Source organism: Coffea eugenioides, chromosome 7, assembly GCF_003713205.1.
Source record: "Coffea eugenioides isolate CCC68of chromosome 7, Ceug_1.0, whole genome shotgun sequence".
In the NCBI taxonomy this organism is placed as follows: Eukaryota; Viridiplantae; Streptophyta; class Magnoliopsida; order Gentianales; family Rubiaceae; genus Coffea; species Coffea eugenioides.
The window spans coordinates 8,984,396-8,998,791 of NC_040041.1; the positions used below are offsets into that span (position 1 = coordinate 8,984,396).

General features: G+C 38.0%; 1 non-coding gene and 1 pseudogene across 1 annotated transcript; one reads left to right on the forward strand and one right to left on the reverse strand.

Annotated features, from left to right (window-relative positions):
• The window catches only part of LOC113777387, a 44,360-nt pseudogene that overhangs the window by 7,552 nt on the left and 22,412 nt on the right, over positions 1 to 14,396 (reverse strand).
• Positions 7,522 to 7,628, forward strand: LOC113778947. Its single transcript, XR_003469410.1, has one exon. It is a non-coding gene; the product is annotated as a small nucleolar RNA R71 (small nucleolar RNA).

Genomic DNA, 14,396 nt, shown 5'->3' on the forward strand with positions numbered 1-14,396 from the left:
TTCAGGACTAACTACTCATATATATAGTCACTTTTTGACGCGAAAGTCGACACTTGTGGTGAAGACTCCCGGTTACTGGGTGACGACACTAGCGGAGTAGGGTCATTTATTAATCACAATTAAAGCACCAGAAAACCAGATAATTAAAGATCATGGCCCACGTCATCTCCTAATATGGAGAACTAAGATCAACAATTGCCTAATCCACACAACAATTGCTAGGAAAATATTTATATTGCCTAAACAATTTAACCACAATTTGCACCAAGTCATTAAACTCATGATATTCACCAAGATAACATGCTTTTACTTGCCACTTAAACTAAATTCATAGAATAAATCATAACCAGCAATAGACGAGTGAGATGCCACATTTATTCATCAAAACACTAGTAAGAAAGGCAGCAAATTAAAGAAACACCAATCAAAACTAAACCCAAATCCCCCCCCCCATACTTGAATCACACATTGCCCTCAATGTGATAATGAAACAGTAAAAATAAGAAGAAGGACAACGAAACTCCCCTGAAGCTGGTGCCAGCTATTAGCACCTGTAGTTGGAGGAGGCGAAGCGGAGGTCAAAGGGTCGGGATCGTGGTTTCACCATTCTTTCCAAATTGCACTCCAAACCACAATAGACAACAGTTGCTAACGAATAATGGAAACAAGAAATTCAAAGCACTAACAAATGAAAAATCAATTCAATGAACAAAATGCACACTGCATTCACTCGCAAGTTATACAGATATCTCAACACTTATAACAAATGCAATCAATAAACACTCGTGGTTCCAAACTTAGCCAAATGTAATAATAATGCACCTCAAAATCACCTCAATCAATGTAGTAATTGAAATGCAAACAGACAAAAGGCTCTCATATAAGGCAATTGAAGGCAATGTACTTCAATAAGTAAATTTAAGTGTTAAAGGCACCTCCCAATTGAACAAACAACTGTAGCAAATTACCCACAGTTAGACACAAAGTACAGCAGAATAAGTAAATCACACGACTAACCACAAGTCAATCTACTAAATAAATAAAAATCAAGCAAAGTGAAAATAAACAAGCAAAGTAACACAGAAGTACCCAACTAAGGAGGAATAGAAATGTCAGGTAGTCCAAACACGCAAAATTTTCAAAAACGTACTGTAATAAAAATAATAAAAACATACTGCAATAATAAAATAAGAAAATGAAAAAAAATAATAGAAAGAGATTGAGGCATGCGCGTGCATACGAAGCCAGTGGTGCGATGAAGGTGGTGGCTGTGAGAGAGAAGAGTTTGCGGCAGCTGGATCTGGTGGTGCGCGTCTTTCGGGGCTTCAGGCGGATCTTGGAGGCGGTGGCTATGGCAAGGGTGAAGGAGGTCAGATGAGCTGGTGGTCACCCTTGGCGAGGAGAGCCGAGGCAGCGGCGAGAAGAGCTGGGGTGGGCGGCGGTTGCGGCAGCGGTGTCCGGCGTGGGCAGCGTCGACGAGCGGCAGGGAGGAGCGGCGCGCGAGCCAGTTGCCGCGACTGTCGTGGGTCAGCGGAGCTTCTGGCGGCGGCGAATGAAGAAGAAAAGAAAAGGGGGAAAAAGGGCAAGCAGCGGGGGAAAGAAGAAGAAAGAAAGAAAGGAAAGAAAGAAAAGAAAAAGAAAGAAAGAAAAAGAAGAGAGGAGAAAATGAGAGGAAAAAAAATAGTTTTTGGTCTTACATTTTTTTTTTTTTAAGCATTCTGGACATTTGGCCGGATTTATGGCCGGATTTGCTGCAGAAAAAGCTGTTTTCTGCAGTTTTTCCTCCAAATTTGCTTGGCCAACCTTCCACATTCAACCTACTTCATGTTCTTTGAATAAAATTCAAATTTAATATGATCATGCATGAATATAACTTAAACATGAAACACTTTAAATGCATGAAATGCAGCAATTGAACATGAAAACTCCCTTTTTGCCTTAATATAAACACCCTTGCAATTGAGATCATTTGCATGAACTCTTGTCATTGCCACCTACAAAACACACAAACATTAATCGAAGAACTAAAACTTACTAAAAACAAGCCAACATGAAGAAAAGTAAAGTTGAAAAGTGATCCAAGCCTTCGTTTTTAAAAGGATCCGATGTCGTATCATTGTGCTCAGAAAACGCGGCTCAAGAAAACGCGCCTCAAGGTGCGTTTTGTGAAGTCGCGTTTCTTCACCAAATTTGCAGCATTGAAAACGCGACTACGTGAAAAAACGCGACTTTAAGTCGCGTATTTGAAGGCGCGTTTTTGGTTTCTGAACAGGCTGGAAAACGCGACTTGGTAGAAAACGCGACTTCCTGTCGCGTTTTGAAGGCGCAGATTTGAAAACGCGATTCTATGAAAACGCGATTCAGTGGCGCGTTTCATTGAAAAACGCGTTTTCTGCTGCAAAATTTAGCAGAAATTCAACTTTTGAATATTTACAAATGATACCCCAATTTCCCAAAATGCATCATAGATCATTTCTATGTCAAAATAAACCATTCACGCATATGTAAAATGATCTATACATGCATTCTAAACCTCTTTAATGCATCAAAAACCACAATTACTGAATTTGAGGTATTGAGATCTTTGATCAAATTTCGCCTTTTTTGCCTCATTTGGTCACTTTTCCAAAACCTACAAATGAAAAATAACAAAATTACTCAAACTTATACTTTAAACATAAAATCACTCCAAAGTAACAGCAACTTAAAAAAAATTGGGTTGCCTCCCAAAAGCGCCTTTCTTTAACGTCTTTGGCTAGACGGAGTCCAGAATTTGCTTAAACTAAGCAAATCGGGTCTTCCAGTTGCATCATCTCCACCCGTTCAATTGGAAATCCTTCATAATACGGCTTGAGACGATGACCATTCACCACAAATTTCTTCTCTGTTTTCAAACTTTGGATCTCTACTGCACCATAATGAAAGACATTAGTCACAACAAAAGGGCCAATCCAACGAGAACGTAATTTACCTGGAAATAGTTTCAATTTGGAGTGGTATAGTAAAACTTTTTGCCCACAGACGAATGTCTTCCTAGAGATCTGTTGGTCATGAAAGATCTGATTCTTCTCCTTATAGATCACTGCATTCTCGTATGCTTCATTTCGAATTTCTTCCAACTCTAGTAATTGTAACTTTCTTTGAATTCCGCCTTCCTCGATATCCATGTTGCATTGTTTGACCGCCCAAAATGCTCTATGCTCAAACTCGACCGGGAGATGACATGGCTTTCCAAATACCAATCGGTAAGGGGACATGCCAATGGGTGTCTTGTATGCTGTCCTATATGCCCATAGTGCATCATCTAGTCTCACACTCCAATCCTTCCTATCGGGTCGGACCATCTTTTCTAGAATTGATTTGATCTCTCGGTTCGATGTTTCCGCCTGACCATTTGTCTGAGGATGGTATGATGTAGAGACTTTGTGCAAGACACCATATCTCCTAAAAATTGCAGCGATCTTTTTGTTGCAGAAATGAGTACCCCGATCACTTACAATTGCTCGCGGCATCCCAAAGCGAACAAAAATATTAGACTTAACGAATTCTGCAACCACTTTGGAATCATTAGTGCGGGTGGCCTTTGCTTCTACCCATTTCGAAACATAATTTACAGCAAGCAATATATACAAAAAACCAAAGGAAGAAGGAAAAGGACCCATAAAATCAATGCCCCAAACGTCAAAAATTTCAACAAAAATCATTGGGGTTTGAGTCATTTGATCCCTACGAGAGATATTACCCACTCTTTGACACTTATCACATGACTTACAAAATGAGTAGGCATCCTTGAATAGAGTTGGCCAATAGAATCCACTCTCTAGCACCTTACGAGCCGTTCTCTTCGGTCCAAAGTGACCTCCACATGCAAAAGAGTGACAATAGGCTAGAATAGATTGAAATTCAACTTCACTTACACATCTACGGATGATTTGATCGGCACCCCGCTTCCAGAGGTAAGGATCATCCCAAATGTAGAACTTTGCATCGCTCCTCAACTTGTCTCTCTTTGCCTTAGGCCATCCTGTAGGAAATTTGTCAGTGACTAGAAAATTAACAATATCTGCATACCAAGGTAAAGATGAGTTAATAGAAAATAAATGCTCCTCGGGGAATGCTTCTCTCAATGGGATGTCATCTTCGACGACTTGTACTCGACTCAAGTGATCTGCTACCAGATTCTCCGCCCCTTTCTTATCTCGGATCTCCAGGTTGAACTCCTGTAGCAATAATATCCACCGTATCAATCGCGGTTTTGCCTCTTTTTTTGTCAACAAATACCGCAAAGCTGCATGATCAGAAAAAATAATAACTTTAGCACCAAGTAAATAAGATCGAAATTTTTCTAAGGCAAAAACAACTGCTAAAAGCTCTTTTTCGGTGGTTGAATAGTTCAATTGAGCTCCGTTCAAGGCTCGAGATGCGTAGTAGATAGCATGAGCTGCCTTTCCTACTCTTTGACCCAATACCGCACCCACTGCATAGTCGCTGGCGTCACACATGATCTCGAATGGGAGGTTCCAGTCAGGGGGTTGGATAATAGGTGAGGTGGTCAATAACTCCTTTAACTTATTGAATGCCCCCTTACATGTTTCATCAAATTCGAAGGATACATCTTTTTGCAAAAGTTGGAACAAGGGTGCTCCAATTTTCGAGAAGTCCTTGATGAACCTTCTATAGAAACCTGCGTGACCCAAGAAGGAACGAACTTCCCGCACACTCGCGGGGTAAGGTAAAGTAGATATAACATCTATTTTTGCCTTATCAACCTCAATACCTGTAGATGATACAACATGACCCAAAACTATCCCGTGTTCAACCATAAAATGACATTTTTCCCAATTAAGCACGAGATTAGTTTCTATACACCTTACTAAGATCAATTTCAGGTTATCTAGACAGTTTTCAAAACTTTCACCATATACACTGAAATCGTCCATGAAAACCTCAATAATTTTCTCAACATATTCTGAAAAAATACTTACCATGCATCTTTGGAAGGTAGCAGGTGCATTGCACAATCCAAATGGCATCCTTCGGTATGCAAATGTCCCAAATGGGCAGGTGAAAGTAGTCTTCTCTTGGTCTTCGGGTGCGATGGCAATTTGAAAATAACCTGAAAATCCATCCAAGAAACAATAGTAAGCTCGACATGCTAATCGCTCCACCATCTGATCAATGAAAGGGAGGGGAAAATGGTCCTTTTTCGTGACGGCATTTAGCTTTCGGTAATCGATACACTGTCGCCATCCGGTGGGCTTTCGAATTGGTACGAGCTCACCCTCTTGGTTTGATTCCACTGTCACCCCTGCCTTCTTCGGGACCACCTGTACTGGACTTACCCACGGGCTATCTGATATTGCAAATATAATTCCAACGTCCAGCAGTTTTAAAATCTCTTTCTTTACGACCTCCATCATGAGAGGATTTAATCTCCGTTGAGCTTGCCGTACGGGTTTAGCATTCTCCTCGAGTCGAATTCGGTGCATACACACCGCAGGGCTAATTCCCTTGATGTCGGCGATGGTCCATCCTATCGCCTGCTTATGTTCCCTAAGAACTCGAAGTAGTTTCTCTTCTTGAACCTTTGATAAACCCGCGGAGATGATCACTGGAAGTGTCTCCCCTTCACCTAAGTATACATACTTTAGGTGTTTCGGCAGTGGTTTTAGTTCCAAGACAGGTGCCTGCACCACAGATGGAAGTAACCTTTGGTGAGGTTCGGGTATGAAAATCGGTGCAAGATCATACCTTGTCTTCGTGGTTGGTAATGTTTGCAACGATCCAATCACGCATTTAAGCTCTTCACTCAACTCTACCCTAGAGGTCGTTTCGGACTCAAAGTGCCTGGTCAGGACGACCTCTAGTTCATCCCTGCCTTCAATTTCAAAAACCTCCTGTATAGCATGGTCAATAACATTTACCGAGAAAACAGAGCCAATATTTGAATCGGATGGATATTTCATGGTCTCAAAGATGTTAAAGTGAACAATCTCACCATCAAATTCCATAGACAAAGTACCCTTATTAACATCAATTTTGGTTCGGGCTGTGCTCAAAAAGGGTCTACCTAACAACAAAGGTGACGGATCACGGGAGTGTTCATCCTCCATGTCGAGCACATAAAAATCAGCTGGAAAAACCAATTCGTTAATTTTTACCAAAACATCTTCAATCAACCCGTCAGGGTATGCATTGGTCCTGTCAGCTAATTGGATTATTATCCCAGTCTCTTTCAAAGGGCCTAAGTTTAAGGAAGCATAAATGGACTTTGGCATGACATTAATTGAGGCTCCCAGGTCTAACATGGCCTTTCCAATCAAAGTATTACCTATCCTACAAGGAATAGTAAACATACCTGGATCTCCGCATTTTGGTGGAAGTTTCCTTTGTAGAATTGCTGAAACATTCTCCCCAACTATAACTCGTTCATCCCCCTTCAACCGCTTGCGGTTGGCACACAGGTCCCTCAAAAATTTTGCGTACCTGGGTACTTGTTTAATCGCATCCAGTAGGGGTATGTTGATCTCCACCTTGCGAAAAATCTCCAGGACCTCTTTTTCCTTGTCTTGCTTCTTTGGTTTCTCTAACCTGCTAGGAAAGGGAGGTGGATTAGTTTTAGCTGTAGGAATTGGGTTCGAGGGTACCTTTGCATTTTTGTTGTCTGTGCCCTCCTCTTCCAATTCTTTCTCAATCCGTTCCTCGTCCTTGTCTTTAGGAATCACCGGTTCGGGTCCTTGAACTTCCTTGCCACTCCTTAAAGTCATTGCACTTACATTCTTTGGATTTGCCTCAGGTTGAGATGGCAATTTTCCTTGAACTTGGGACTCCAAACGGTTGATTGTTATAGCCATTTGATTCATTTGATTTTGCAATGATTGCACCTGTCCCAGTTGATTTCTCATGCTTTGCAGGTCTGAATCCGTCTTTTGTTGATTAGCAAGTAATTGCTTCATCATCTCTTCCATGGACGGACTTGAGTTTGAAAGTGGTGGTGGGCGATGATGGTACTGCTGTTGGTGTCCTTGCTGTCTATTTGGCACAAAGTTAGACTGCCTATTTCCTCCATAACTAAGGTTGGGGTGATCCCTCCAACCAGGATTGTAGGTACTTGAGTATGGGTCGTACGGCTTTCTTGGCGCGGGCGCGTGGCCAGCCATGTTCACCTGTTCAGCAGTTTCTTCTTGAACCAATGGACACATTTCCGTAGGATGACCCACGGCAGTGCATACCCCGCACACTTTGGCTTGCGATGTATTCCCCACAGCTAGTTGTCGCACAAAAGATGTCAATTCGGAGAGTTGCTGTTGAATAGAGGATGTTTCTACCTCATTCACCCTACGCGTCGGGATGTCCTCTCTTGAACCAAACTGCTGTGAATTCTCAGCCATCCCTTCAATCAACTCCCAGGCTCCTCGAGGAGTCTTGTTCACCAATGCCCCTCCACTTGCAGCATCGATTATGCTTCTGTCCCTGAAAAGCAACCCCTCATAGAAATATTGAATGAGCAGTTGCTCACTTATCTGATGCTGAGGGCATTTGGTGCACAGTTTCTTAAACCTCTCCCAGTACTCATAGAGTGACTCGCCTGGGTGTTGTTTGATGCCACATATCTCCTTCCTTAGGCTTGCAGCTCGAGATGCCGGAAAGTACTTGTCCAAGAATTTTTTCTTCAGTTGATCCCACGTGGTGATACTACCAGGCGGTAGGTAGTAGAGCCAGTCTTTTGCGGAATCCTTCAAAGAGAAGGGGAAGGCCCTCATCTTTATTTGCTCTTCAGTAATTCCCGGAGGCTTCATACTGTTGCAAACGACGTCAAACTCTTGCAAGTGCTTGTAGGGCTCCTCACCTGGTAGACCATGAAAAGATGGCAAGAGATGAATTAGACCAGATTTTAGTTCAAAGGGAGCGTCATCATTTAAATGTGGAAAAGTAATGCACAAGGGCTGCTGATTTAAATCTGGAGCAGCCAACTCCCTTAGTGTTCGTGCATTTGCCATAGTGACTTCCTCTTGGTCTGAATCACTTGAATTGTCACCAGACAAATTTGTCGGCTCAACCTCTGGATCAAGTCCCTGAGGTGCAATATCGTATTGCTCCTCCCTGAGCCGCCTGGTTTCTTTCCTCGTTCTACGCGCGGTCTTCTCTACTTCAGGGTCGAAAATTAATTCGCCTGTACGAGAAGAGCGAGGCATAAACTAGAAAAATACTAGAAAAAAAAATGAACTTAAAAAGAAACAAATGATTAACGCCAGTCCCCGGCAACGGCGCCAAAAATTGACAGGTGTCGAGCCTGTGCAATAATAAATACCTACTCGAGAAAAATAAATTTTCTGTGTATAGTAGTGAGTAGGGTCGAATCCACAGGGACTGGGAAAAATTTGATTCCTTTCAAGTTCGGGACACGGGGGATTTTTATCAGAAATAAACTAAAAATAATTAAACAATTTAACTAAAAATAAATAATTAATTAATACAATTGTAAATAGCAATTAAATAAATGATAAATAAATTCTAGCCAAGGATACAACTACGCAGACACAGTCCATTCATCCGATCATTGATGCAAAGAAGGTTCACTTAATTTTATTAACAGGTTAGTTATAGTCGCCGATAAACTCTAACGACCAGCTTTTCCTTAATTTATTGATAACCAAGGTACGACCGTTGATTACCCCTAACCAGGAAATACTCCTAGGTACGACCGTAGGAATTAATTTCCTAATTGCATTAAAAACTAGAAAAGCCTAACCCAAATTAATAACACGCTACGAGGGTTATTTAAATCAGATTGCATGTCCCCCTAGTATGTGAAAATACTAGTTGTCACTAATATTAACCAACTAAACAATTACGGATTTAATTGATTAATTTGACAGGAGATTAATAAGTCAAATTGCACATCGGGCCCTTGATATCCAATTAACAAAATAATCCCATGGAAATTAAAATAGAAAACATGCAAATATTAACAAATTAAGGAACACGTAAAATTAATTAGATCTCACAGATATTTGGAACTGCGTCTTCGCGTTGATCCTTGACTAGAGGAGAAGATTAGCCACGCCTCATAAGAAAATTCCCACGCAATTTAATTGAATTTGAAGACATAAATAACTCTTGCTAGTAACTGAAAATGAAAATTTGATTCTCCGTAATCTAATGAAATAGAACTAGTTTCATGAAAGAAACTAGTCTAAAGGAAGAGACGGAAGAAAAATACAAAACAAACCAACTGAAGAGATCTTCACACCACACAAAACATGAAAGAACAACATCCTATTTTATGACTAAAACTACCTCTATCTTCCTACGGAGCTTCTCTGGAGAGAAAAACTAAAACTAGTCTGATGTCCTCCTTCACGTCCCATATCTTCATACATAAACAATCAGCCAAAATGGAGACATCACCCCACGTCCTCCAAAGAGGTCATCATTTCTCTACACAATCAATTCCATTCCACTCAAAACAAAAGCAATTGTCGGTTTACTTTTTGACCAAGTGCACACGTTCACCAACAAGAAAGCAAAACCACAAATGTACAAAGAAAGCACACTTTAGACAATACAACTTATTTGCGGTCCCTACCAACTTTGACATGTTGTCTAGCCAAATTGAATTCCCAAATGCAATTCCATTCTTCTTCGTTGGTTTGCACCAAAATTGTGTAAAGCTTCATAATAATCTTCTCAAGAGGTTTCTGCTCCAATTTCTAATCAACTCCACCGAAAACAAAAGCAAAGCCAACTATGGTTTGTCGGTTTCCTTTGACCAATCTTCTCAAGAAGGTCCCCTTTTAGCACTTTTCTGCTCCACTTTCTGAAATTATATCCAAATACCAAATATAAATATATATTGACAATTAAAGCAATATTTGGCAAGGATAAAGAGGAGAATTAACAATAAAATTACTAACAATTAACACCCTATCAATTTCCACTTATGGCATGAGAGATACAAGTAAATAGATTTACCTTTTGTTACAACTTTTATTTAATTAGGAATTCATTTCCTATATTACCAAGTCTTGTTCTCATGATAAAATGGTCTAGAATAGTCTAGTTTTTCCTATTCTCATGGTAAATAACTAGATCACTCTTGTTTCCTTCATGAAATACAAGTTTAATCCACTTAAATATATCTCTATTCTCATGAGTCTACTACTCAAACTCTATTCATGTTGTTCCATCATTATTACCAATTTTCATTGAATAACAACAACTAAAAACTTGCTATTTGTGATCAAGCAACAACAAGTGATAATCATGCATAAATAGACAGGTTAATATAAGATGTAACAATTGTATATCATATTCACTTCATATCAAGTAGTCATAAGCTTTATCTACTCCCTAAATTTAGAAATTTAGCTACTCATATAAGATATAACAAGAAAGAACATGGCTTCATTGCAAGAACACATATTGAATTACAAGTAAAAGATAGATAAAGAAATCTTAGCCAAGATTAATGAAGAAGTTCCTAATGATCTTCTATTTTTTCAACAAAAGAGTTATACAATAAATTCTCCAATTGTTCTCACAAAAGTTCTAGTTAGAGAGAACAAACAAAACTAACAACTAAGCTCCTATCCTCATATCTGATGAGAACTCTCTCTCATATGTTCTACTATTCTCCTATAATGATTCTAACATCTCTAGTGTTAAGGGAGTTAAAAAGGTAGTTTTGGACAAGACATAAAGCTCCTTTCTTCTTCCTTTTTGCATCTCAAGCATGTGCAGCCAAAATTCTCTCTCCTACTATAGCTGGGAGGTAGTGTGAAAACAAGGCAAGTGGCTTAGCAAGTTGCAGAAATCATTCTACAATACGCGACTACAAAATACATGACTACAACCCACGTATTCAGTAGTCGCGTATTCACTTCTGTGAATTTGGCCTTGTTTCATCTGCAATTTTCTCTATGGTGGATGCCAAGCTAACTCTTGTGTAAAACATGAAAGTTGTAACCCTATGAGTTAGCTTTCCAATGCTTCAAGAATCATCTAATTTAGAGCTCTGTAGACTGAGATATGACCAAAATATCCTTGACTGGTCAATTCCCTATTTCAGCTCTCGACCATACAAATAAGTTTCTGTTGTTCGATCTTTTGACCAGGAAAACAACTGAATTGGACTTCGATTCTTTATACCAAGTGTAGATCTATCTCTTAGCTTCAAAATGGTATAAAGATCACCTCAATCCTATCATTGTAGCTCAAGATATTGCTGAAATACGATAAGGTGTCCAAGCTGCCTACACTTGCATTTCTTATTTTGGATGCTTTGCACTTCATGTCTCCTTTTAACCTCTTCCAATCATCAATTATTATCCAATTGTCTTCTCAATTCATGCCGTTTGATGATTGAATTGTAAAACCTATAAACACATGAAGTTTTTACCATAAAAATTCATAGAAATGCACTTTTGCCACTTAAACCACACAATGTAGATTTTAACCAAAACCCTAGTTAATTAGTTATAAAAATAGAAAAAACACACTAAAACTACCTAATAAAACACACTAAAAACACGTAAAATATATACTTATCACATATATCACAATAATTTAGCAAAAGTTTAATCTCTGCCTATCAATTTAGATTTTAACTTCAAAAGGAAGTGATAATATTTACCACATGAATGACCTAATTGTTAAAAATGACAATGGAAGATAACAAGTACAATTGATTTGACCAAAAATTATTTGTTTATATTACAAACACATCTTCTAACACATATTTTTATCTCACATACATCACATCACAAAAAAGTGTTATAGTAAATTTTCCAAATAATCTACTATCTAAACACACTTTCTATTTCTCAGCGAGTCTCTACAAGTGTCTATTTATATTCAACCAAAAAAAAGCCTACTAAATTTGCATGAAATTTGTATAAAAAGAAAATTAATGCCAAATATTCAACTATAAAATTTATTATTAATAAAAAATCAAATTTTAGTCTAGCATTAATGTACAATAACTAAATACCAAGATTTATTCAAAAAATAACTAAATACATGAAATATTGAGTTTTACTTTGGTGATATTCGCTTTCATCTTCCATTTTATTCAATAAGCTTATAACACCTTTTATCGCAAGTCTTGCTTCCCATCAGCAACCTCTTTCTCGATCTCAGCCATAAACACTTGTACAGAGGGCATTTACCAGAGTACAATAAACACTTGAATTTTTTCATGAAAATTTCTTTCTTCATTTTCAAACAATGATATAGCAATTACTGCTCATGCAAAGTATTAACTTATTAAAGTTAAAATTTTGAACAACAGATTTGAAGACAACTTGACCCTTGGGCATACTCTACAAACGTATTATAAAAATTTGCCTCAATTCAGGACATTTAATTGCAAAAGTTTTTGTTTGAATGACTTTTCATTTATTTGACAGCAACAAGAAGACTGTGCTATCTAAAATTTAGAAAACAATCACATGCTAACATGCAATGTGCATTGGTGTATCACTAAGGACATGAAATATAAAAGAAATTGCATTCTTCAAATGAAAAAGAAGCCAAAAGAAAATATTACGTTTAAACTCATGTAGAAGACTCCATCTTGAAACAAGATCAAATTGCAAAAGATCTCTTCCTCACTTAGGTTCAGTATTTAGGGAAAATGATTACTTTTTCTCATTAACATATCCTTCAGGACCAAACAAGTGGGTATTATTTCAAATTTTTAGGTGGTTAAAAAAAATAATAACTAAAGACTATACACCAGAAAATTTCTTAACTTTGTGCCTGAATTGCATCTAACTCATTCAATACCACATCTTGGTGAAAGCAAATAGTTTCTCATCCTTATTGCTCATAAAAACTCAGTCAACATATAAACACTATAAACTTGTAATATATAGATAGAAGAGATAACTAAACACACTGAAATAGGTTATGATCTTATGATTACGAGTGATTGGTAGATCCCTTAAAGACTTGATCCTTATTTTAAATTGTCATGAAAGATAAGTCAACAATGAACTTTATGAGCTTGTAATGTGGCTTGAAAATGATAGTTAAAAGAAATAAGATTTTTAAGAATATTACACTTACGATTGCATTTCTTCCAAAAATTGCCCCAGATTTGGGCGTAGGTTTAAAAGATCTTTGACTCCATTTCAACTTTTATTATCATTGTGAGGACTTGCAACTTCCTTATATTTTTCTTAAAAATGCCCTTTTATTTGGAAATTATTCATTTAATATGGCCCTACTATCCAATCATCCCACAATAAGTACAAATGAATCTAGAAAGTGGGGTTTCATTTTTCGTTTTCAAGAAAGAGCGAATTAGGGTTTTCACATTTTTTCGTAGTGTGACTATTCGGTACCGAGTGAGGATCAAATTTGGTAGCTAAGAGTGACTTTTGGATGAGGAAATATTATATGATTAAAAGTGATAATAATAAGTTAGTGAATTATAAGTTAAAACCCTAGTACGTGCGAGTTAAGGAAAACGTTGAGAACCCGATATTTTCTTATTTTCCAGCCCTTATTTTTATTCTGTGCCTACATTTTCTATACTTTCCTTTATTATATTAATTTTCTAGCTATTTTTATAAGGGAATTAAGTTCTAAGACATTTTTCTAGTATAAATTAGTTAATGTGACGTTAGTAGTGCATATTGGGTGTGGGACCCGCTAGTACGGTTAGTGCGGTAAAATTTTAACGACTAGAAGGAATTTTGTGCAAAAGAAATTATGTGACAAAAGGTGTTAAGAGATGATTGGAGGAGTAATAGATATTTGAGTGCTTAAGAGAGAGAATTAGATAGACTTCCCTTGGATTTGTGCCACTTGTCAAGCACCAAGCCAATCTTGACCAAGACCATGACCAAGATTAAGCTTAAAACTTATCCAACTCAAGTCAATCACCATTTTCTTCCTTTGCCTTCCATGATGGACGAAATTTGGGAGGAGAAAAGAGAGGGAGAGCTTCAAGTTCCATCTTAGATTTTACCTTGTTTGAGTTGAAACCACAAAAACTAAACCGATTAAACTTGCAATAAGGTGACAAGGAAGCTTTGGGTGGAGTGATTTTTGCATGGGCAGCCTTGTTCTTGTGTATTTCCTTGAGGTTTGAAGGTATTAAACTAAGAAACTCTTCTTCTACCTCTTATATTGTATTTTATTGGATAGATGACCTGAATCTTAGAAGTTTTATGGATGAAAACCTAGATTGGTAAAGGTTGATGGAATTTCAGCCTAGGGTTTCATTTTTTTCCCCAATTCTGCCGGTACTGTTACACCTAGTTAGAGGTGGATTTGGCCTTAGTACAAAACATAAAAGTTGTAGAGAATGATGTTTTATATTTTGCCTGAAAAATTTCAGCTCAATCGGAGCAACGTAGCCTATGAAAAGACCGAAATACCCCTGC